Genomic DNA, 25,409 nt, shown 5'->3' with positions numbered 1-25,409 from the left:
ATTCCTTCTGGCGTCTTCCTTGTTTTTTTTCCTTCTTGCAGCTGCAATCTCAAATTCTCTTGCTCCAATTGCGTCTGCCCTCCTCTGTTTCCATCCAGCGGCTGTTGGCTTTTTCTTTTTCTTGCCGAATTGGATCAGCCCCTGCTCTCCCTCTTCTCCCTTCCGTCCAGTAGCTGCTCTCCTTTTATAATGCTAGTTGACCGAATTCATAAATTGAATGATAGAATTTAAATTTAATTGCATATCATGTTTAGGGTTTTGAATTCACCCTCAACCAAATAAAAATTTAGCCTAACATAATTGAATTGGGAATAAGGAAATTGATAAAACCAGTCATGGAAATTAATTCAAGCGGCTGCCTTTTTCTTCAATTGAATTTCGGCTGCTGATTTTTTTTCTTCTTGCCGAATTGGATCAGTTTTGCTCCAAACCTGCAGCTGCTGCTCTTCTCTTCTCCCGATTCTCCTTTCGACTTTATCACCACGGCAGCGAGCATCAACAATCTTCAACTCTCTCTAGCTTTGATCCCTTTAAGCACAAATTATTCCCAAAATACACCTAAAATAACAAAATATAAAAATTAACATAATAAAATATAATTTACTAAATTAAAAATTAACTAAAATAACTAGAATATTTAAGACCAAAACAAGAAAAAGATAGAGAAATTAATAGTAAAATATATGAAAAATATGCACTTATCAAATTCCCCCACACTTACCCTTTGCTTGTCCTCGAGTAAACCTAGAACAAAAAATAAAAAGAAAACCTAAACTAAACCACTTTCGTAGGAAATCACGATTGCATTTAGCGTATGCAACAAGCCTTTAAACCCCTAGGCGGCCCTAGTGGACGAGTTATAGTCTCGTGAGGGCTTCAGCGATGATACCCACAAACATCATTGCATTTTTTTTTATTTTAGCAGAAAAAGAACAAAGGAATTTAAAATAAAACTAGCCTCAAAGATTGCATAAATCATATAGCTCAAAGAAAATTTCAAATATTATCGAAGTTCTAACTTTAATTCAATAGTCAATCCCATCTCTCTTTTGATTCTCATAGTGTGTGTGTGAATCAATTCAATTAAAATTCATTCCCAAAATCTTCAATATCAACAGCCTTTGCCTTGAACAAAGAAAAGAGTAGGTCAAACTAATCTTATCATCTTGATCTCCAAATTTTTTTTCTTCTTTTACAGGCATTTGTGTGCATTTTTTTTTTTTTTTTTAGTCAGGAGCTTTCACTCTACCCCTTAAGGTAGCCTTCTTCTCATGGTAGATTATCCTCTACATGCTGGTGGTACATAGGCCCAAATTACTCAAGGATAGCTTCACTCTTAAGGGTTATAGGTAGCTATTTCTGACTATGGTGCCTCTGTATACTACACTGTATTGTGGAGATAAGAATCAAGACAAACAGTCATTTACTCAATCTAAAATTCTTAACTCAGACTGCGTCAATCTCAAATTCTAAGTCAAAATTATGAAAGAATTGATATTAGTGCTCATGGTTTAAAGAATCTCAATTAAGAGGAAATCAACACAAGAATCAAGTATAAACTAAGGTAATATTCAACCCTTTCTAAGAACCATATTCATTGTCAATCAAATTCTTATCACTGGCTAATATTCAAAACAATTTTTTTTTTTTTAGAAAAAGAAAATGATGAAGTAACAAAAACTAAGTTCGAAATCCACCCCCTACACTTAATTCTTACATTGTCCTCAATGGAAGCCTAAGCTAACAAAAGACAGAATTAAACATGGGAAAATGAGATGAGACACACAAACAAAAACAAAAAAAATTCAACACAACGTAGGTAAAGTAAATGAGAATGAGAAGGAGAAAAATCAAATCTGTTATGGCGTGCTCTCAAAATCCTTTCTCCAGCCATTGGGTTGCCTCCCAATAAGCGCTTGGTTTATTGTCCTCAGCCTGACCTGGTTCTCAAGTTTCAGTCATCAACGTACGCAGGTTCATAAAGTGGAGCCTCATCTACATTGAGTGTTTGAAAATTTTCATAGTAAGGCTTCAACCTATGACCATTAACTTTGAACTCTTTACCTGTCTTTAAACTCCTGATCTCAACTACACCATGAGGAAAAAAATTAATAACAACAAAAGGCCCAACCCATCGAGAACGTAACTTACCTGGAAACAACTTAAGGCGAGAATGAAATAGCAAAACTTCCTGTCCAACTTCAAAATTCTTTCTCAAGATCTGCTTGTCATGAAAAGCCTTAGTCTTTTCCTTATAGATTCGTGAACTCTCATAGGCATCATTTCGAATTTCCTCTAATTCTTGCAATTGGAGCTTTCTGTGTTGACCGGCAACGTCCAGTTCCATGTTACATTGTTTCACAGCCCACCATGCTTTATGTTCAAGTTCCACTGGAAGATGACAAGGCTTACCATATACCAACCTGTAGGGTGACATACCGATAGGAGTTTTGTATGCTGTCCTATATGCCCAAAGTGCATCATCAAGCCGTAAGCTCCAGTCCTTTCTATTTGGATTAACTGTCTTTTCAAGGATTGATTTCACTTCCCTATTAGACACCTCAACTTGCCCACTAGTTTGTGGATGGTAGGATGTAGACACCTTGTGAGTGATGTTGTATTTTCGAAAGAGGGCTTCTATTGACCTGTTACAAAAGTGAGTGCCTCTGTCGCTGATAATTGCCTTTGGTGTTCCAAACCTTGTAAAGATGTTACTCTTTATAAAATCTACCACAACCTTAGAATCGTTAGTTCGGGTGGCTTTTGCTTCCACCCATTTTGAAACATAATCAACCGTAAGAACAATATAGAGATTACCAAACGATGAAGGAAATGGTCCCATGAAGTCGATGCCCCAAACATCAAAAATCTCAACTATAAGAATGGGAGATTGTGGCATTTGATTTCTAGGTCCTAAATTACCTGTTCTCTGACAGCGATCACAAGATTTGCAAAACAAATATGCGTCCTTAAATAGTGATGGCCAATAAAAACCGCTTGCAAGTACCTTAAGGGCTGTTCTCTTTGGTCCAAAATGTCCTCCACAAGCCAAAGTATGACAAAAGGTGAGAATAGAAGTAAATTCAGTTTCGGGTACGCACCTTCTAATAACTTGATCAGAACAATGCTTCCACAAGTATGGCTCATCCCACACATAGTACTTGGCATCACTCTTGATCTTGGCCTTTTGTGCACGGGTTATCTCTTTCGGTACTGTCCTGGTAACCAAGTAATTGACAATATCTGCATACCAAGGAGTAACTATACCTACATGTAATAACTGCTCATCTGGAAAGTTCTCATGCAATGGAAGTGCATCTTCGTTATAGGTAAGTCGACTCAAATGATCTGCCACCAAATTCTCAGAACCTCTCTTATCTAGAATCTCTATGTCAAATTCTTGCAATAGAAGTATCCATCGTATAAGGCACGGTTTGGCATCTTTTTTGGTGAGCAAGTACCTAATAGCTGCATGGTCAAAGTAAACGATTACCTTAGATCCAATTAAATAAGAACGAAATTTCTCTAAGGCAAAGATAACTGCTAAAAGTTCTTTCTCTGTTGATACGAATCCCACAATTAAACTTTCAATCCTACACTTAATTTGTAGTTTCAACTTCCCAAGAAAGTTCTAAACAGATTTATGGCAAACAAAAACCTTGACCCAATGCTTAAGAAAACATGAACCAAAGGTATAGAGAAGGGTATTAACGCCACACTCAAGAAAAAGATGAGAAGGTGAGTGATAAGTCTAAATTTGGAACACCACAAGAATGTAAATTCTTGATAAGTTCAATAGTTCTCAAAAAAACCAAAGAAAGAATAATCTTTCAAATTCAAAATAACATTAATCTCCTTACATACCAAGGTTGCTGAATTTAAATAGGCTAAAAGGAACCCAAGATCCTAAAAATACAAATGGAAACATTGGAACAACCCTCCAAGTAAGTTTGTCAAAAGATGTTTCAAAAGTCTTCACCAACCCACCATGATCAATGCTATCTTTGACAAACTTAATGCTAGCCTACTATAATTAATGCTATCATTGACAAACTTAATGTTAGCCCACCATCATTGATGGTAGACTTACCTTACACATTGACAAGCTTGAAACAAAACAAACAAATAAGTTGAAAAACAAAGGATTCGTTGAAAATCCCAAGTCTGAACAAGCTGTAAAGAATTGGTCATAACTCCTTCTAGAGAACTCCAAATCCAGCTCTGTAAAATTTATTGGAAAGCTAACTTAATTATTTTTCCAATGGTATATAGCTTGCATTTTAATTCTGGCTCAATCAATACAGTTTTTATTCCGAATTTGACCTTTCTGCATTTGATACAACTTGTGTATTTGGCTGCCCAATGACTTGAATAATACCCACAATGCCTTGTCTTCTCTTCAAGCCCAATTCATGATGTCTTGCATCTTGAATTGCATTTTCAATCCATATTTTCTCAATTAATCCATTTAAAGCAGCTTGCATCTTTTTGGCTCTTGCTCTTGTAATTGGGCCTCCATGAATGTGCAAAGGATCACTTGAAGTTTTAATGGTCCCTTGATGGTTCTCATCATCTGTGGTGGAGTAGTTAAGTTGTGCATCATTCAATGTACGAGAGGCATAATAGATGACATGAGGAAGCTTGCCCACACGCTGGCCCAACACGGCTCCAACAGCATAGTCACTGGCATCGCACATAATCTCAAATGGTAAATCCCAGTTTGGTGGTTGAATCACAGGGGCCGATGTCAAAACTTCTTTTAACTTCTTAAAAGCTCTTTGGCACTCTTCATTGAAGTCAAACGTTGCATCCTTTTGAAGTAAGTTGCAGAGAGGTAAAGCTATCTTGGAGAAGTCCTTGATAAACCTGCGATAGAAACCTGCATGACCAAGAAAAGAACGAATCTCCCTCACACTAGTGGGAGGTGGTAAGGAGCGTATAAGATCTATCTTAGATTTATCAACTTCAATCCCCTTTTCAGAAATAACATGGCCTAGTACAATACCTTGATTAACCATAAAATGACATTTTTCCCAATTAAGCACAAGGTTAGTGTCAATGCATCGTTTAAGAACAAGTGTAAGGTTATCTAAACATTTATCGAAAGAATCACCATAAACTGTAAAATCATCCATAAATACCTCAATGATGTTCTCCACATAATCAGAAAAAATACTCATCATACACCTTTGGAAAGTGGCAGGAGCGTTACAGAGACCAAACGGCATGCGTCGGTAAGCAAATGTTCCGAAGGGGCATGTGAATGTTGTTTTCTCTTGATCTTCCGGAGCGATAACGATCTGATTATAACGTGAGTAACCATCAAGAAAACAATAATGAGAGTGACCACTTAACCTTTCAAGCATTTGATCAATGAATGGCAAAGGAAAATGATCCTTGCGAGTGGCTGCATTCAGTTTACGATAGTCAATGCAAACTCTCCACCCAGTTTGAACTCTAGTTGGCAGAAGCTCGTTTTCTTCATTCTTGACCACTGTGATGCCTGATTTTTTTGGAACTACCTGCACAGGACTCACCCATTTACTATCAGAAATGGGATAAATAATCCCCACATTAAGGAGTTTCAGTATCTCTTTTTTTACGACTTCCATCATTGGTGGATTAAGGCGGCGTTGTGCATCTCTCGTTGGTTTAGACCCTTCCTCTAGCAAAATGCGATGCATGCACATGGAAGGACTAATTCCCTTAATGTCGGCAATGGTCCAGCCAATCGCCGTCTTATGATCTCGAAGCACCCTAATTAACTTTTCTTGTTGAACTGGGGTGAGGGTTTTAGCAATTATGACTGGAAGTGTTTCATTCTCACCCAAGTAAATATATTGCAGGTGTTCTGGGAGTGGTTTAAGTTCTAAGGTAGGTGCCTGCACAATTGAAGGTAAAAGTTTCTCGTTTAATAAAGGCAATTCAAGGTAAGAAACATTATACCCATTGGTGCGTAATGTGAATGCTCCATCTAAGATCGCCATAGCTTCCTCTACCTCATCATCCAACTTTATCAAATTTGCATGTTCCTTAGAATCATTTTTCGTAAGATTCTTGCTTATGGCAATTTCAAAACTGTCATTACCGGATAATTCAAAGAAATCCTGCACCAAAGTATTAATATCATCCATGGCAAAAACATAATGAACATCACTGGGATACCTCATTGCCTCAAAGATATTGAAGCGGATCACTTCACCATCGAATTCCATTGTAAGGGTTCCATCGTGAACATCAATCTTGGTTCGGGCTGTCTTAAGGAATGGCCGCCCCAACAGAATAGGAGTGGGATTGGGCGACAACTCATCCTCCATTTCAAGGATATAAAAATTAGCTGGAAAGACCAATTCATTTACCTGCACAAGAACATCTTCCATAACCCCCTTCGGGTAAGCATTAGATCTGTCAGCCAATTGAATAATTATACCAGTTTCTTCCATTGGGCCTAAATTCAAGGAGTTATAAATCGAATATGGCATAACATTAATTGAGGCCCCTAAATCTAGCATACATCTTTCGAATCTAGTATTACCAATAGTGCAGGGGATAGTGAAAGTACCTGGATCCTTGCACTTAGGCGGAAGTTTTCTTTGAAGTACAGCAGAAACATTCTCTCCTACACTTACCTTTTCGTTACCGCTCAACTTTCGCTTGTTGCTGCATAATTCCTTCAAAAACTTTGCATAACGCGGCACTTGTTTAATAGCATCAAGTAGAGGAATATTTACCTCTACTTTACGAAAGGTCTCAAGGATCTCTTTTTCTTGCTCCTCTTTCTTGGATTGTTTAAATCTACTAGGAAATGGTGGAGGAATGGAGAGAGTCTTAATTCGAGGTGAGGGGATACTTACCTGGCCAGATGGATCGACTGGCAATACCGAGTGGGAATCATCTTTCCTTGTTAAAGGAAGAGCCTCAGGTGAGGAATTGGTCACAGAGGGTGATAATGTTGTGGATACTTTTGATGGCTTAGCTAATAATGGTTCTAATTGCTTTCCGCTCCTGAGAGACATAGCACTAGCATTCTCCTTTGGATTAATTTCTGGTTGAGAAGGTAACTTTCCTGAAGTTCTACCCTCTATCCTACTCATAGATGTGGCTAGTTGGCCAATTTGATTCTCTAAATGTTGGAGCTGTGTCTGGGTAGTCTGTTGGAATTGCATAGAGTTAGTAGCGGAGCTTTTACAAGATCTTCCAAAGACGTACTTTGATTTTGAAGAGGTGGAGGTGGCCGAACTTGGTAAGGCTGTTGCACCCGGTGTTGGGGGTAGCCCAGTGGTCGAGACGGTGCCACATTAGAAATGCCATGTTGTTGGTTCCCATAACTAAAATTAGGGTGATCCTTCCACCCTTCATTGTAAAAATTAGAATAGGGATCATACCTTTGTCTTGGTTGGCCTAGGAACCCCTCAACTGCGTTGGCTTGCTCATGTGAACCCTCTTGGATGGCAGGGCACATGTCAGTCGCATGCCCGACCATAGAACATACGCCACACGGTCTCATTTGTTGCCCTAGAGCTAATTGTTGCACCAAAGAAGTAAGATTTGAAACTTGTTTTTCTAGAGAAGTAGTACTTACCTCATTGACTCGCTTAGGTGGCGGCAGTAGATCGTTCCTAGTGTTGAACTGTTGGGAATTAGCAACCATGTTAGCAATGAGATTTCGGGCTGCTTCTGGTGTCTTATCCACGAGTGCTCCTCCACTAGCGGCATCAATCATACTCCTATCCATAGATAGTAGACCCTCATAAAAGTATTGAATAAGAAGTTGATCACTTATCTGATGGTGAGGGCAACTAGCACATAGCTTTTTGAATCGTTCCCAATAGTCGTAGAGCGGTTCTCCATTATACTGTCGGATTCCACAAATTTCTTTTCGAATGCTGCCAGCTTTTGATGCTGGGAAATATTTCTCCAAAAATAGCTGACGCATCTCATTCCATGTAGTGACAGTACCGGAGGGAAGATAGTACAACCATTCCTTGGCTGAATCCGCCAAAGAGAATGGGAAGGCCATTAGCTTAACTTGCTCTTCAGAAACTCCGGCTGGTTTCATTGTGGAGCAGACCACATGGAACTCCTTCAAGTGCTTATTTGGATCCTCTCTTGCAAGACCATGAAAAGTAGGAAGAAGATGAATCATCCCAGATTTGAGTTCAAAGTTTACCTGAGTGTTTGGATTCTCAATGCATAAGGGTTGCTGGTCCAAGTTAGGAGTTGCCAACTCTTTAAGTGTTCGGTTGTTATTCTGAGCCATTGGTTGGGGTTCTGGGCTGCTTGGCTCTGTCTTCGGGAGCGGAATGTGGATGGCAAAATCGAGTTCTGAATATGATGAGGTTGCTCTAAGTTGTTCGAGTTTCAATCGAATGTCCTCTATGCTCATGAAAATCTAAATATAGAACAAAAAATAACTAATTAAAATAAAATAAATAAATAAAATGGGAAAAGAAATAAAAATAAAAATAATAAAATAAAACGAGTGATAATAAACAAACTAGACGCTAGTCCCCGGCAACGGCGCCAAAAATTTGGTAGTGTCGTTAAGGTGCACCAAATTTAAAACCTTACCACTAATATAAATAATTAGTACAGAACGAGTAAGGATCGATCCCACAGAGACTATGCTAGTTATATTTATTATTAACTCCAAAGCAAGATTTAAAATAAAATAATAGTAATAATAATATAAATTAGTCTAACTAAAGAAAATACCAATTAAAAATAAAAGAGGGGTTTATGAATTTTTAACTAAATAGTAAGAAATAGAGAAATTAAAATTACGAATAAGAATTTAATAAAAACTCTAATTAAAGGAGAAAGAAATAATAATGATGAAAACTTTGGTTAAAGGATCATTCGCCACCACCAAACATGCACATAATATATCAATTCTATTATCAATTTATATTGAAACTATCAACCATAGACAACAATAAGCTCTGTTAGTCTCAATCTTTCCTTAGTGTGTCGTTAGGTAAAATAAGCTCTTCACCTAATCTCTAACCATTAAATAATTTAAAATAAGCTCTTTAAATTTAAGATAATGGAAGCATTAAACAAAGAAAGATATTAGATTGATCTAGGCAATAAACACACAAGCTCGGATTATTTAACCTAGGTTATGTTCTCCAATTGAAATCATTAATTCCAACCTGCTACTAATGATTAAAATATCAAGACAATTACGGATCAAGAATTTTAATCTAGCAATAAAATTTATTCAAGTTCTATCTAATTGGCCACTTAAATAAAACAAGAATAAACCATGAACATTAATTATAGAAGAACATAAACAATCTCAATTAAATAAATTGAATGATAGAATTTAAATTTAATTGCATATCATGTTTAGGGTTTTGAATTCACCCTCAACCAAATAAAAATTTAGCCTAACATAATTGAATTGTGAATAAGGAAATTGATAAAACCAGTCATGGAAATTAATTCAAGCGGCTGCCTTTTTCTTCAATTGAATTTCGGCTGCTGATTTTTTTTCTTCTTGCCGAATTGGATCAGTTTTGCTCCAAACCTGCAGCTGCTGCTCTTCTCTTCTCCCGATTCTCCTTTCGACTTTATCACCACGGCAGCGAGCATCAACAATCTTCAACTCTCTCTAGCTTTGATCCCTTTAAGCACAAATTATTCCCAAAATACACCTAAAATAACAAAATATAAAAATTAACATAATAAAATATAATTTACTAAATTAAAAATTAACTAAAATAACTAGAATATTTAAGACCAAAACAAGAAAAAGATAGAGAAATTAATAGTAAAATATATGAAAAATATGCACTTATCAACGCTCCACCTAAAGTAAGGTTTTCTTGCATCCATCCACCTTCGTTTGCATGCAGTTAAGAGAACTAACGGAAAATTGATCAAATGACTATTTTACCCCAAATATAAAATTATAATTTTGCCCTAAATAAATGCAAAAAAAAAGTGGTTGGCCGAAACCTTATCCCAAACTCAATCTAATAACTGAAGAAGTCGTAGCTAGCCACAGGAGGTCAATGATGGATGGTCGATCTTCAGGCTCGAGCTGCTGGTGGCACAATCATCGATTGAGATCAAGCTATTGGCGGCAAAGAAACTGAAGGAGATTGGTGAGAGGTTGGGTGCATAGTGAAGAAAGGAAAAGGAGATATTGTTGGACTAGGGAATCTGGGAAAATGGCGTTGCCTGTTAAAGTTTCGATGGAGATTGCTACTGAAATGTTTATGGTGGAGTGAAAGCAGTGGATAATAATGGCTGCGGGGCTTGCTGTCAGAGTTTGAGGAGGGTGATTGGGAGGAGTTGCAAATGTTGTCCCCTAAATCTTCATAACATCTAGATTAAATTACTAAAAAATACGAAAGCGGAAGCGTACTTGAATCCATGGTGATTCGTAGTGGTTCTTGAGTATAGGAGATGGACTTCCAATCTTCTCTTTTTCTCTTTAGTTTAGAATTATCTCTGAGAGGATTAGAGAATTACAGAGGATTATGAGAGATTGGGGACCATAATCCATTTTATATAAATATCATGACTATTGGTTTTCTTTTAGAAAACCCAACAGTCACATTATTTATGATAATAATTATTACTTCAGCCCCTCATTAAAGTGATGATTAAATTCTGGTATCTATGCATTTAATCCACAACAATTATACCGTTAGCCATTTAATTAACTTCAAATAGATCACTTAATTCTTGGCTTATTAAATAATAGCACACACATTTTATTTATTTCATGTGTGGCCCCAAATATATTAGATTAATATAAAATTAATCTAACAGCAAACGGTTTTGGGGATATTGCTCTTTCTTGGCAAGAGTGGGTAATGAGTTTCTGGGAGTAGAAAGTGATATGGAGGGCTCCTCAATTATTGCATTTCCCATATTGAAACAGCTCACATTTTGGGCTATGAATGCACTAGAAGAGTGGGATTTCGAGACTGCAATAAAGGGAGAAATCATAATCATGCCGCGTCTTTCTTTCTTGTTAACTCAGGGATGCCCTAAATTAAAAGCACTGCCCGATCACCTTCTTCAAAAGACAACACTCCAGAGTTTGGGGATTGCGGGATGTCCTATTTTAAAAGTACGTTACAGAAAGGAGACAGGAGAGGACTGACCTAAGATACGCCACATTCCCAACATTTGAGTCCTTCATTTTCCTTGAGGATTTCTCAAAGCGCGCGGCTGCAATTAATCAATTACAATCACCCACGCCACCGTCACGGGTAATTTCTTTCTGGATCTCCTTCAACAACGGCTAAAATGGTGATATCAATCTAATTGCAAATAAAGGTAAGCATGTTGACTTTATTACACACAACAAAATAAAAGCGCAAGTCTATTCCAAGGAAAACGAAGAATCCAGGTGACTTTGAACAAGCTACCAAACCACTGTAACAAAATAACGACATCTCCACATGGTTTATTCTTGAAATTAAAACGATTATTGATTAAATTCTAGCTACACATGATGATTATCCAAATTAGAACGATTATTGCAATTGATTCCCCATCCCAATGCCATTTACTTTCTTCGATCTCTGCGACTGATTGTGAAACAAAGAATTTAATTATGCTGAAACAAAGCATTTCGAGAGGTATGAAGAAGGGTCAAATGACAAATTTATCCCTGTGACATCAGTGAAATTTTAACAGCGTGAACACGGGAGTGGGTGAGTGTAAGAAAATGTTACTTTAAGTGGAATTCAACCAAAAAAATTAAGATTTGTGTATTTTTGAAAAAGTGGATAAAATCAGGTGGACGGTGGATATTGTCCCTTCATATAATGGGGGAGATGAAGTTCGACAGCACTTGTAGGTATGTATTCATTGTTAAGTTATATGCGTGTCCAGTTTTTTGACCTTTCTGTTATTTTATTTGAGTTTCCCATATGTAAATGATTCTAAAATTTGTTATGCAGATTGATACTCACGTTGGTGGAGTAAATGATATTGCTTTCTCGCATCCAAATAAGCAACTTTGCGTGATAACCTTTGGTGACGACAAAACTACAAAGGTTTTTTTTTTCTATATGATTTTTCTTCATGTTTATTTGTGGAATATAAGTTGCTATTCCTTACTGATTTGGTCTGTAAATTTAGGTGTGGGATGCTACTAATGGTGCGAAGCAGTATATATTTGATGGCCACGGGGTTCCTATTTATTTTGTCTGCCAAGGAAAATATCCAGGTAGCTGTGTTATATTTTTGCTTCATTGTCTTGGTTACATTGTTGGAGATTTTCTTGCTTATTTTGCCTGCTGTGTCTATTTTGTTCTATATTTTCTAGTCCTTGATCCTCTGTTTTTGATTTTATGTTTAGTTCATCTTTTCAACGGCACTTGATGGAAAGATTAAAGCTTGATTGTATGACAATTTGGGATCTCGAGTTAATTACGAAGCTTCCGGCCACTGGTGCACAACAATGGCCTACAGTGCTGATGGTACAAGGTTAATATGTTGGGCTCAATTCTACTTGTGTTTCCAGTATTATGCTATTTGTTGTTGCATGGGCTCATGCTTGAATGGCTTTGTTTTTGTGTCACTTCTCCTTACTATATTGGTGGGTGGATACTGCAGGCTCTTTTCATGTGGGACAAGTAAAGATGGGGAATCATTTATTGTTGAATGGAATTAAAGTGAAGGAGCTGTGAAGAGGACCTATCAAGGAATTTAAATGTTGTTTTATATTTTTGGATGATTTTTTTTAATTTGGGATGTTTTATTATGTATTGGTGGTGATCACATTAGATACTAGATGTATCCCTTTTAAAATTAATTTGTCGGATTGAATGAATGTTAATTAATATAATTGTTTTTATTTTTTTGATGATATTCATTTTATTAATTAATTAAATTTGTAAACTGAAATTCATCAATAAATTATAATTACAATAAATTTTTTTAAAAAAACATAAAACTTTATGACGGGAAATATCCATCATAAAGTCTATCATAAAAAAGTTTTCCTCCATAATTGAACATCAAATTTCCAAATGATAATTGAATTTCCCGCCAAAAATTAAAAAAAATGGTGTGAAAATTTAATTATTTTTTATATTAAAATATTATGTAACAGATATATGATTGTGAGTTACCATCATGAATTCATGACGGAAAATATATTGTCATAATTTAATGACAATGACATAGATGACGGATGAGTTGTCTGTCATGCACCCCCTTTTATGACAGTTATTTCCCGTCATCTATTACTTATTTTTTTGTAGTGACTCAAACAACAGTCAAAGGGGCCTTAGTAGAACTTAGAAAAAGGGAAAGGCATATCAGCCCCTAAGGAAAGGGCAAGAGCCCCTATGGATCAAGTTTCGAAGGGCCCACAAGATATGGACATATATGAGAAGCAGAGATTCATAAATCATCTGTAGAAAGGAATTGAAAAACAGTCCTGAGGACTCTAGAAAAAAAAACTTCAAAAGGCTTCAACTGCAAACTTAATCATAATGGCAGCTCTCAAAATCAAAGCCACTCCCTTTATAGACAGTATCATTTCCGCTCCTAAACTGTAAAAGTTCCGAGCACCCAACTTTTAGCAGTTCAGAGAAAAAATAGATGTGAAGGATCATCTTTACTATTACAAGACAAAATTGGCATTCAGTACAAATAATGATGCCACCCTTTGCAAACTTTTTCCCATTAGCTTGACTAAGCCATCAATAAATTGGTTAAACTGCTTTCGTAGCTTGCCGCCAAATTCTATCTGGCTTCGCACCTCGCCATCAAATTCTATCATGAACTTCTATGACTTGTGTACAAAATTTCTCACACAATATTTCTATAATAGAAACCAACCCAAAATTGCCTCACACCTCTTTAGCCTCAAATAGGGGGAAAATAAGAGAATGAATGATTTCCTTTTCCACTTCAACCAAGAGACAATCTAGATTAGGAAAGTTGATATGGAAATTACTACCACTGCTTACGCCAAAGTAATAAATTCAAACATAGAATATGGAAAGTAGATTCTCAAGAATAATTTTAAGGCTATGTAGTTTATTGATTTGAAATCTCTATAGTATTCAACCTAAATGATAGTTACTATTTATAGAAGCAGGTGGCCATGAAGATTATCATAGCACCATCCCCAGCTACTTAAAGTGGCAAAAAATGCGCCACTCAACAGTGTCTAAAGGAACCCAACAAGAGAAGGAAACCTAATGAAAGGTAATTTGAGGCTCTAAATATGACACCAACCTAGTTAGAAAACAAGGACTCTAGAATATTTTGTACCCCGAGGCCAATGAAAGCTCCTTTACATCTTCTACAATGATAAAGGGCATGTCATTAATGAATGCCAGACCTTATATGAGTTGTATTCCCAATTTAGATATAAGTCTCATTAAAATAAGGTTTTTAGCCAAATTAGGATAAGTCATAGTTATTATAAATAAGTGTCTTTTGTAGCTTTACAAGTAAGCCTTTGAATATTTCTTATTAATTATTTCTTAGAATAAACTCTTGGTTTAAATTCTATTTTGGTAATTTCTCAGTATTTTGTAGAATCAACGAGTTTTAACATCCTAGATTCAAAAGTATTCTTAGAATGAACGTGGTTTATTTTGTTTTTTATTTCGGTATTCTAAATAATCAATGGAGTATTGAAAATATCATTATCTATCAATCACCTTACATCAGTTTATCCGTTTGCTACATTAGTTTCACTGTAGAATGTTTGTTTCTTTTTTTTTAGAACCACGCTACACCACTTACCTGTTGCTCCTCCTTTAGCCAAATGACTCATGAAAAGAAGAAACATCTTCATCTATACATATGTTAAAAGGCCTAAAACTGAGATATGGAATTTCTTTGCAATTTGAGTTAGGTAGCACCTTCAATCCATGCCCATTGACAATCCAAGCAATCCATGGTTCCATCTCTAACTATATTGAAGAGCCAAAGAATGAGGAAATAACTTATAGCAGAAAAAATTTTATGAATGACTCTTAATGAGCTACACTGTGCAACTATTCATGGAGGCCTAAAAATAGATTCTGCGAGGGAAGCTTGGTGTGCTAAGTACAAAAGGGAATTGTTGGGTGATTTCTATTATTATAGGTGTCAATGTGCAAGTATACATAACAAGTAATATATTAATGAACATTCAAATTGTCTCCACAGGGATTGATATTATAGGATTTGTTAAAGCAATCTTAACAGTGCAATTTCAGTCTAAATTAAAATAAAATAATAAATGAAACTAATGAACTAAATAAATTAAAATAGCAAATAACAAAATGCAATATGAAAAATTCTCAAGTCAAACACAAAGACAAACTCAATGGAAAAGGAGTAGTTGAATGATTAAACTCACTTAATGGTATTGACTATTTTTCCAATTAACATTCTGTTGCTACAACATCTAGTACAGCACCGGGCATAATCCTTCATGCATCCTCAGCTATCGCCTGTTGGATATCTTACATCTTAATGCAACCTAACAATGACCAATTATTATGCTAACATTAAATATAGCATTATACGTTCTAGGTTCCAATTGTCCTACAAGATGAATCCTTATATCTAGTTCTTCACTAATCTTAAATCAAGCATGGTCCTATTCAAATTGAGATTAACTCAACTTGGAAAACTCAATCTAAAACCATGTATTGTCTTTATTTTTTCACTTAGTCAGACCTTTTTTAGGCTCTTTCTTAACTTACCTCTAAATGGGTGGTAAGTCGAAATAGGGAATTACAATAAGTAAAATCAAGATAAAATGTTGCAGCCAATTCAAAGCAACTCACATATATCAGGCAAATATTCATTTTATCACTCAACCATAACAAAGTTTAGTTCATGATTTGCGATAAAAAAAATAGCAAGAATCATTTTACCAATCAAATGCATTCCCATAAAGCAAAAAAATAAAAAAAATAAAATAAAGATTAGGAATTAAATTCCGCTTAGTCTTTGCGATCTCTCCCTCCTTTCCTCCTTGAATCTTTTGTTACAGCCCTAAAATATCTCTTTTTTCTCTATTATTTTTCTTGAATGACTATCCATCTCTTTTTCTTTTCATGTGTGCTCCTTTTACATCTTGGAATTAAGGCAACTAAAAGCGTGTGGCCACGTGTCTTTTATTTTTGGAAACCTTGGATCACAATCTTTGAGTTAACACACGCGTAATCTTGTCCGCAGTTGCCACAAGATTGCTGCAACAACGGCTACAATATCATCTCTGTTCTAGACTTGTTTTATTTCCTCTGCAACCAAGTTCTTTTATCATCTCTGCAAGTCTGTGGCTACAGCTTTCCACCCATAAAGCTTGAGCTTTTTGGTCATTTATAATCACATATAATCATAGCACAAAGTAATTTAAAACAAAATCAATTTATCAAAACTAAACTTAAATAAAGGCTAATGCAAAAACTAAAAATGTCATAAATACACATCATTCACTCTCAATGTATTATTGGTTTAAGTCTAAAAGTGCCATGATGACTCTCATGTCATAGAGTTATCACACCCCCAACCTTAAACCATTACTCGTCCTCAAGTAATGACAACTACATTAACACTTCACTCACACAATCATGCAACAAACAACTTAGCTCTGTCATCTAACTTACTCGAATTTATCAAACCTCAGATTGTTGGGGTTATGGGGCCCCAACAATTCTTCTGTGCGCTTGTAGGTGTAACATCCTTCCGTGTAATTCCATTGAGGTGGCAGTAAGGTTACTTAGGGCATAACTGCCCAGCCCATTGGTACAATTACAAATGTGTGTAGCCCCTCATGTCCACCCGCCGCTTAGTGTGGGACGCCCATTGGCACAATTACAAATGTGTGCAACTTGTCATGTCCACCCATCGCTTAGTGTGGGACTCTGCGCTTCCATAGTATAAGGAAATAAAGTTGCACCTTGGCTATCATCTTAAGCTTTTAGCGTAGTGGTAAGCGCTTGATCCTGACACATATCACATTCTTAAAATGCAAAATTGCCATAAACAATTCCGGTTCTAGACTTATGTCTTTTTCTACCCAAAGTGTGTGTGTGGCACTTTGATCTAGCTCTAGAGTTGTTGCAGCATCACACAAGCATCAAATATGACTTAAAGATCAAATAACAAACATTTCCTCTTATGAAGGAACAAGAATCAAGAAATGACTTCAAACTATGCTACAACAAATTTTTTTTTTCAGTGTCATACCTTTCAGTGTAACATTGATTCTTCATGTGAATGTCTATCATTTGTAATAATGCCACTCAATTACTTGACCAATGTACATATCATAGTTGCTGCACCAAAAACGTCTAAGATGCTATAACATAGTCTTATCTATAGACACCTTCAACTCAAGGCTGAACATGGGTTGCATAAATAGACATGTCTACTCAATATCCTAGACAGAGGGCCTATCTTGCTCTTCTCTTTTTTTTAAAAAAAAAAAATAGTTACTACAGTAATGCTTATAACTCTCACTGCCCTTTTACTCAAGTTTGCATATGTGGTGCATACATAACCCTGGTTACTCAAGAACTAAGTCATTGGAGCATAATTTTTTTCTATAACTAGCACATTTGTAATAAATTTGAAAAAAATCTCTCCCCCAACTTGAGATATTTTTAACCTGGTTATTTTATCTGATTTTGGTACAACATACTTACAAAACTCAACCAAAACCTCATTGTTCAGATAAAGTTTCAACTTTCATCTATAAATTGTCTATGCTCGGCAGTCATTCAATCCCCATTTCAACACTCAATTTATCCTTATTAGGTTTTCTAATCCAAATAAAAATGATGGATAAACAGAGCTACACACACAACCCAAACACATTCATTCATAGACATATTACACCATAGCACAACCCCCTCAAACTTGAGAAGTGTGGTGTCCTCACATGCACACAAAATGATTTACAGATAGACATGCAAACATTATAAAAAATAAATGTTCAATAGCAAGATAAAATAAATAAAAGAAAGGAAAATTTTCTTGAAATAGCAAAACTAAACTGGTCTGGCAAGGGATACTCCCCTTATTGTTGCACATGCTAAAAATGTTCACTTCTTCTATGATTCCACTACTGAAACGTTCCTTTAGTGAACCTAATGGTGCACCAACTGGCTGTTTCTTTTTCTGACTCTTGTTTAGGCTAGTTTGAAGGGTTTCAGCGACTTTTGTGACTTTGGGCAGAGTTGACTTTGTTTTCTTAAGTTCTGATTCTTTTGGTGCTGCAGCAATGCAAGTTTTGGTGGGAGTTGGTACAAGAGACTTGGTGGGAGTTTTCTTTGTGGCAGTTGGTGAAGGAGTTATTGCTGTTGGTTGCTCAATAGTGATGCTCGCAATTATTTCCCTCAAACTCATCTTTGTTTCTTTTGCCTATGTGGCTCTACTAATGGCCTCCTCTAAAATTACAGTAATGTTCTCTTCTTCCTCTGGTCGAACTCCTCATCGATCAAAATCTTTTTTTTACCCTTGTTCTTTGAAGTCACAATTAGTGGTTCATCTTCCTCTTCCTCTTCTTTTTCCCCCTCTCCATTGTCTTCTTCTTTCTCTGTTTCAACATCTACAACCTCCCCTTTTTCTTACTACTGCTCTTCTGCTGACTCTCATTCACTCTGTATTACTTCACTTTCTTCTACTGGAATAACCTTCTGAGCTCTCTGAAAAATTAAATTGTTACAACTGTGACTCAGGGAAATTTGCATGTTTACTCTTCATATATCTGGCAAATTGATGCTTCTGTGCTTCAAGATGTATTGAGTAAGTCCAAAACCTCTGATTTTCTTCCTTTTGTGCCTGGAAATATGCATTAATGCTATCACTGAGCTCCTGCAACATTTGCTCAATCCTCGTGGCTTGCTCTACTTTAGTTGTAGTAGAGTGCTCTAGGGTTGCTGCAGTAGTGGATACCACAATAATTCATTTGACTGTTCTAGCAGTGATATCATTCTTTACTATCTCATCACTTGCCTCAAATTTTACCCTAGAGTCCACACAAATGCCTATGATAAGTTAAGGAAACAGCAAGGCAGTAGATTTTTACTTATTGTACCCTCTCTAATTTCTTTTTCAATGATCCTTCCAACATATATGGCTAAACCCATTACTCTAACATATAGCAGTATGAGTCTATCTTGAGAAACTGTAGTAGTGTGGGTAATCGGCGTTAGTCTAGATTTTAAAAATTTCACCCAAACCTTAGCAATATGCTTCAAGTCTATCCTATTGACCACTATACCCTCCTCGTTTATCCATTTACTACCTTGAACAATGAAGGTTTTAAAAACCTCCCCCCACTTATTTACAGTCATGTTCTCAGCAAATTTAGTGTACTCACAATCAATCACAGGAGGCAAGTCATAAAAAACATTAATAACTCGAGAGTTTAAAGGTACTTGCACTTGCCACACAAAGCTGTTGTGTTGATCTTGTTGTAACATGTTGGAATAGAACACCTTAGCAACCGGAATGACGGAGTCTTGAGGGTGAGCACAAAACTTGATCCATCCTCTTCGAGCTACAACAGTGTATATGTTGTTTATCATCCCCTTTGGCTATTTTAGAAATTGAAATCCCTTTTCTTCCAGAATTTTTCGAGGCTCAATAATGTCTTCAAATTTTTCCTCAGTTTTAAAACTGTAGAAACACTTGGGGTCTTTCAATTTACTAGCACGTGCTTTAATTTTTGGCATAGCAATTTGAACAGAGTTTTGTTTTGCTTAAAAGAATAGAACATGAGAATGGTAAAGAAGTTGAAAGTTACCGATGGGGCGAGAAAGAGCAATAGTGAATTTCAAATATTCAAAGTGAAAGTAAATCCCTAATTTATAGCAAAAGAAAAATGGAAAGAGAAAGGTAATTAATAGGATAAACTTGGAAATATTCTTTGAATTTTAAAAACAAATTTTAAAAAGAAAGCAAAGGATATATGTCACAGTAAATCAGGTTTTGTTGAATCGTCCTTGTCATAAATTCTAATCTATTGACATGAGCGTGTTAGCCCTCTAATAGTAAAAATCCAAAGTTGACAGTACAGTGGTAAAAATCGTTGCTATAACAACCAATCTGTTGGTGCAACAACAACGTAAATGCCTCTGTTGTTTGAGAACCATCTTCGAACTACCATGTTGTAAATGATGTTGCAGCAATTCCTTTGGGTTTCTTTGTCCACACATTTTTTTATGTCAACTTATACTTGCTGCAATTTAACACAAGGAAATAAAAAAAATAAAGAAATTATATTTGCAATTAAAATAACAAAAAGACAAATTAAACAATTTTTAAAACTAAATTTAATGCTTAAAAAAACTTAAAACAACTTCCTCCATTAGGTTTCCTTTAATCAGCGCTTGATTTTAGGTCTTTCAGCCTGACCATCCCTGATTGCTCAAGCTGGGTCCTTTAAGAACAAATCCTCCCTTGGATTGTTCACAGCAGCTCCAATGTATTGCTTTACTCTTTGTCCATTCATTTTGAATTCTTGGCCTGTCTTTTCATCTTAAAGTAGCCCCGTGAGGATAAACTTTGATAAGTTTGAAAGGCCCTAACTATCTAGGCTTTAATTTTTTAGGAAAGAGCTTTAGTCTTGAATGATAAAGCAAGATTTGTTGATTTGGAATGAGCTCCCTCTGCTGGATTTCCTTGTCATGACATTGCCTGGTCCTCTCCTTGTAGATTCTTGAATTTTCATAGGAAAATAATCTAAACTCTTCTGTCTCACAAAGCTGTAACTTCCTATATTCTATTGTAGTAATAATATCCATGTTCAGTTATTTTATTACCAAATATGCTTTGTACTCTAGCTCTAACGACAAATGGCATGCTTTCCCGTAAACAATTATGTATGGAGACATGCCAAGTGGGGTTTTATAAGTTGTTCGGTAAACCCATAAGAAGTCATTTAATTGAAGAGACCAATTCTTCTATTGGGATTCACCACTTTGTCCAAAATATTTTTTATCTCCCTGTTGGACACTTCTGTCTGACCACTTTTTTGTGGATGAAATGCTGTAGCAACTTTATGCTTGATTCTATACTTAGCCAATGCCGCAGTAAACATCCTGTTGCAAAAATGTGTTCCTTTATCACTGACTATGGCTTTAAGAGTGCTAAACCTTGAGAAAATATTCTTCTAAAGAAACTTCACCATTGCCTTATCATTTTTGTTGTTGCCAATATTGCAACTTCTATCCACTTGGATACACAGTCCACAGCAACTAAGATATATAAGTTTCCGAATGAGGGTGGAAATGGTCCCATAATGTCTATTCCCCATACATAAAAAAGTTCAATCTTTAAGATGTTGATTAAGGAATTTCATGCTTTTGAGAGATGTTTCCTGTTCTTTGGCACCTGCCACAACATTTACAAACTCGTAAGCATCCTTAAAAATAGAGGGCCAGTAATAACTGTTTGAAGAACTTTTGCTGTTGTTCTGTGTCCTCCAAAGTGTCCACCATATGTTGTAGCATGACAAGACTGTAAAATATTGGAAATTTATTCATCAGGAATACATCTTCTAATCAGATGATCTCAACACAACTTGTACAAGTAAGGGTCATCCCACTGATAGCTTTTGACATCATGGAGAAATCTCTTCTTCTACTGGTAATGGAAATTAGGTAGTAGTAATACATTCACCAAATAACTAACAAATTCCGCATACTATAGGAATCCAGATTGTTGTAGCATCTATGCATGTTGTATCATCAGTAATTACTCACCAGGAAAGGTTTTTGTTATGTCTTGCTTAATTAGAGTGCTTGCCTCTACTTCCAGCCTTGAGAGATGATCTGTTACTTGATTCTCAGTGCCTTTTATGTCCATAATCTCTTGGTCAAAATCTTGTAGTAACAAAATCCACCTAATCAACCTTGATTTAGCATCGGTCATTGAAATCAAATACTTTACATATTTGAGTGATTTGTATAAACAGTCTCTTTGGTGCAAGCTAAATAGATTCTAATTTTATGAAATGTAAAAACAACTATTAGCAACTCTTTTTCAGTGGTAGTGTCATTGAGTTGTGCATCAGTTAAAGTCTTGCTGGTATAATAAATGAGTAAAAAATTTGTCTTTCCTTTGCCCTAGCACTGCTCCAACAAAATGGTCGCCAGTATTACACATCAACTCAAAAGGGATACTCCCATCAGATACTATAACAACTAATGCCATAACAAGAGCTCTCTTCAACTCAATAAATGCATTTAAACAACGCTCATCAAAATTGAAGGGTCTGTCATGCTCCGGAAAAATGCATAAAGGTTTGGGTATTTTGGAAAAGTCCTTAATGAACTGTCTATAGAACCCAGCATGTCCTAAGAAACTCCTTATGCCTTTGACTGAAGTATGTGGTCGAAGTTTATCAATCACCTCTATTTTTCCCTTATGGGATAGGATTATCCCTTCTTGTACTATGAAATGATACTTTTCCCAATTCAACACTAAATTTGTCTCTTCACATCTCTTGAGCACATTTTCTAGATTATGCAAGAAGTCATCATATGATTCCCCAAACAATGAAAAACCATCCAAGAATACTTCAAGTGTTTGCTCGACCATATCTTAAAAAATAGACATCATACACCTCTGGAAAGTTGCTGGAGCATTGCACAGGCAAAATGCATCCTTCTGAAGGCAAAGGTTCCATAAGGACAAGTGAATGTTGTCTTCTGCTGATCCTCTAGTGCTATAGCAATCTGGTTGTAGCCTGAGTATCCATCCAAGAAACAATAGTACTCTTTTCCAGCAAGTCTGTTCGACATCTGTCTATAAAAGGTAATGGGAAGTGATCCTTTCTTGTGGCTTTGTTTAGCTTTAATTCAGGTGTAGCTCACTTCTTTTTTGGTGTGAACCAGTGTAAAACCAAAATACCTAACAAGCATTAGCTCTCTCTAAAAAGGAGGTAGTCCAACCGCACCTTCCAGTATGATTACCTTGTTACGATTCTGTTTTTGTTGTTGTTGATAGGTTTTCAAAGATGGCGCATTTCATTCCATGTCATAAAACTGATGATGCGACAAGCATAGCTAATTTGTTTTTCAAGGAAATAGTCAGGTTGCATGGAGTACCAAGGAGCATAGTTTCAGATCGAGATGCTAAGTTCTTGAGCCACTTTTGGAAAACTTTGTGGGGTAAGTTGGGTACTAAACTTTTGTTTTCTACTACTTGTCATCCACAAACTGATGGACAAACTGAGGTTGTAAATAGAACTCTGTCTACTTTGTTGCGTGCCATTATTCAAAAGAACTTGAAAACTTGGGAAGAATGTTTGCCACATGTTGAATTTGCTTACAATAGAACTGTCCATTCAGCTACTAAATTCTCACCATTTGAGATTGTATATGGTTTTAATCCATTAACTCCTTTGGATTTATTACCTTTACCTATTGATGAGCGTGCTAGTATGGATGGTAAAAAGAAAGTTGAATTTGTCAAGCAATTGCATGAGAGAACACGTCAACACATAGAAAAGAGAACTGAACAATATGCTACTCAAGCCAACAAAGGACGTAAGCAAGTGGTTTTTCAGCCTGGAGATTGGGTTTGGGTGCATATGAGAAAGGAGACGTTCCCAGCACAAAGGCGTTCCAAGTTACTTCCAAGGGGAGATGGTCCATTTCAAGTGGTTGCACGGATCAATGACAATGCCTACAAATTGGATCTTCCTGGTGAGTATAATGTGAGTGCTACTTTCAATGTTTCTGATCTTTCTCCTTTCGATGTAGGTGAAGATTCGAGGACGAATCCTTTTGAAGAGAGGGGGAATGATGAGAACCATCAAGGGACCATTAAAACTTCAAGTGATCCTTTGCACATTCATGGAGGCCCAATTACAAGAGCAAGAGCCAAAAAGATGCAAGCTGCTTTAAATGGATTAATTGAGAAAATATGGATTGAAAATGCAATTCAAGATGCAAGACATCATGAATTGGGCTTGAAGAGAAGACAAGGCATTGTGGGCATTATTCAAGTCATTGGGCAGCCAAATACACAAGTTGTATCAAATGCAGAAAGGTCAAATTCGGAATAAAAACTGTATTGATTGAGCCAGAATTAAAATGCAAGCTATATACCGTTGGAAAGATAATTAAGTTAGCTTTCCAATAAATTTTACAGAGCTGGATTTGGAGTTCTCTAGAAGGAGTTATGACCAATTCTTTACAGCTTGTTCAGACTTGGGATTTTCAACGAATCCTTTGTTTTTCAACTTATTTGTTTGTTTTGTTTCAAGTTTGTCAATGATAGCATTAATTATAGTAGGCTAGCATTAAGTTTGTCAAAGATAGCATTGATCATGGTGGGTTGGTGAAGACTTTTGAAACATCTTTTGACAAACTTACTTGGAGGATTGTTCCAATGTTTCCATTTGTATTTTTAGGATCTTGGGTTCCTTTTAGCCTATTTAAATTCAGCAACCTTGGTATGTAAGGAGAGGAATGTTATTTTGAATTTGAAAGATTATTCTTTCTTTGGTTCTTTTGAGAACTAGTGAACTTATCAAGAATTTACATTCTTGTGGTGTTCCAAATTTAGACTTATCACTCACCTTCTCATCTTTTTCTTGAGTGTGGCGTCAATACCCTTCTCTATACCTTTGGTTCATGTTTTCTTAAGCATTGGGTCAAGGTTTTTGTTTGCCATAAATCTGTTTAGAACTTTCTTGGGAAGTTGAAACTACAAATTAAGTGTAGGATTGAAAGTTTCATTGTGGGATTCGTATCATTTGGTATCAGAGCTAGTTTCTAATCAGGTTTGAATGTCTTATTTATTTTGATTATCAAAAAAAAAAAGAAAAAAAAAACGTACAAAAAAAAAGATTACAAAAAAAGAGTCAAGTATTTCTACTTTCATAGTTTACACATATCAATTGTGTTGCTTTGCTTGCTTGCTTTCCTTTCTTCAATTTCCTTTTCATTCTTTGTGTCCTCTTAATTTCTTTTCTTTGTTAGTGTGCTGGCTTGTCATATTTGGTGTGCCACTTGGGTTTTTTTTTTTTTTCTTGATTTTGTTTATTTAGTTCAATAAAGAACTGAAAGAGAGAATTAAATGTGGTAAAAGGCAATTTGTGTGTTAAACACGAGAGTTAAGTGACATCAAAATTGAGTGAAATACGTGAGGGAGTGTTGTGAGGTCTTTTTGCTAACAATTTTTTTTTCAGATCACAAATATGTCAAAAGATCAAGAAGCTATAGACCAATCAATCATGCTCAAAGCCATGCAACAACAATTTGAGCACATGAATCTGATGTTTGGAGAGATCCGTGACAAATTGGAGAGGCAAGACACTGCCATAGCCAATCTACAAAGGGGGCAACAACCAATAGCTCCTAATGTAAGAGGTAATCAAGGGCGTGCTGTCATGGGAGAAGAAGATGGCGATGACGTAGATGATTTTGATGACCAGGCCACCGTTGACATGCGTGGAAGAG

The 25,409-nt window shown here is 36.1% G+C and overlaps 1 long non-coding RNA gene across 1 annotated transcript; it reads left to right on the top strand.

Annotated features, from left to right (window-relative positions):
* The first annotated feature begins 11,748 nt into the window (after positions 1-11,748).
* Positions 11,749-12,666, top strand: LOC112096217. The gene is made up of 5 exons (XR_002904318.1): positions 11,749-11,824; positions 11,928-12,023; positions 12,109-12,196; positions 12,329-12,456; positions 12,586-12,666. It is a non-coding gene; the product is annotated as an uncharacterized LOC112096217 (long non-coding RNA).
* Positions 12,667-25,409: the final 12,743 nt, after the last annotated feature.

Source organism: Citrus clementina, unplaced genomic scaffold, assembly GCF_000493195.1.
Source record: "Citrus clementina cultivar Clemenules unplaced genomic scaffold, Citrus_clementina_v1.0 scaffold_8, whole genome shotgun sequence".
In the NCBI taxonomy this organism is placed as follows: domain Eukaryota; kingdom Viridiplantae; phylum Streptophyta; class Magnoliopsida; order Sapindales; family Rutaceae; genus Citrus; species Citrus x clementina.
Note: the sequence above shows the minus strand (reverse complement) of the source record. Positions and strands in the feature narration are given on the sequence as shown.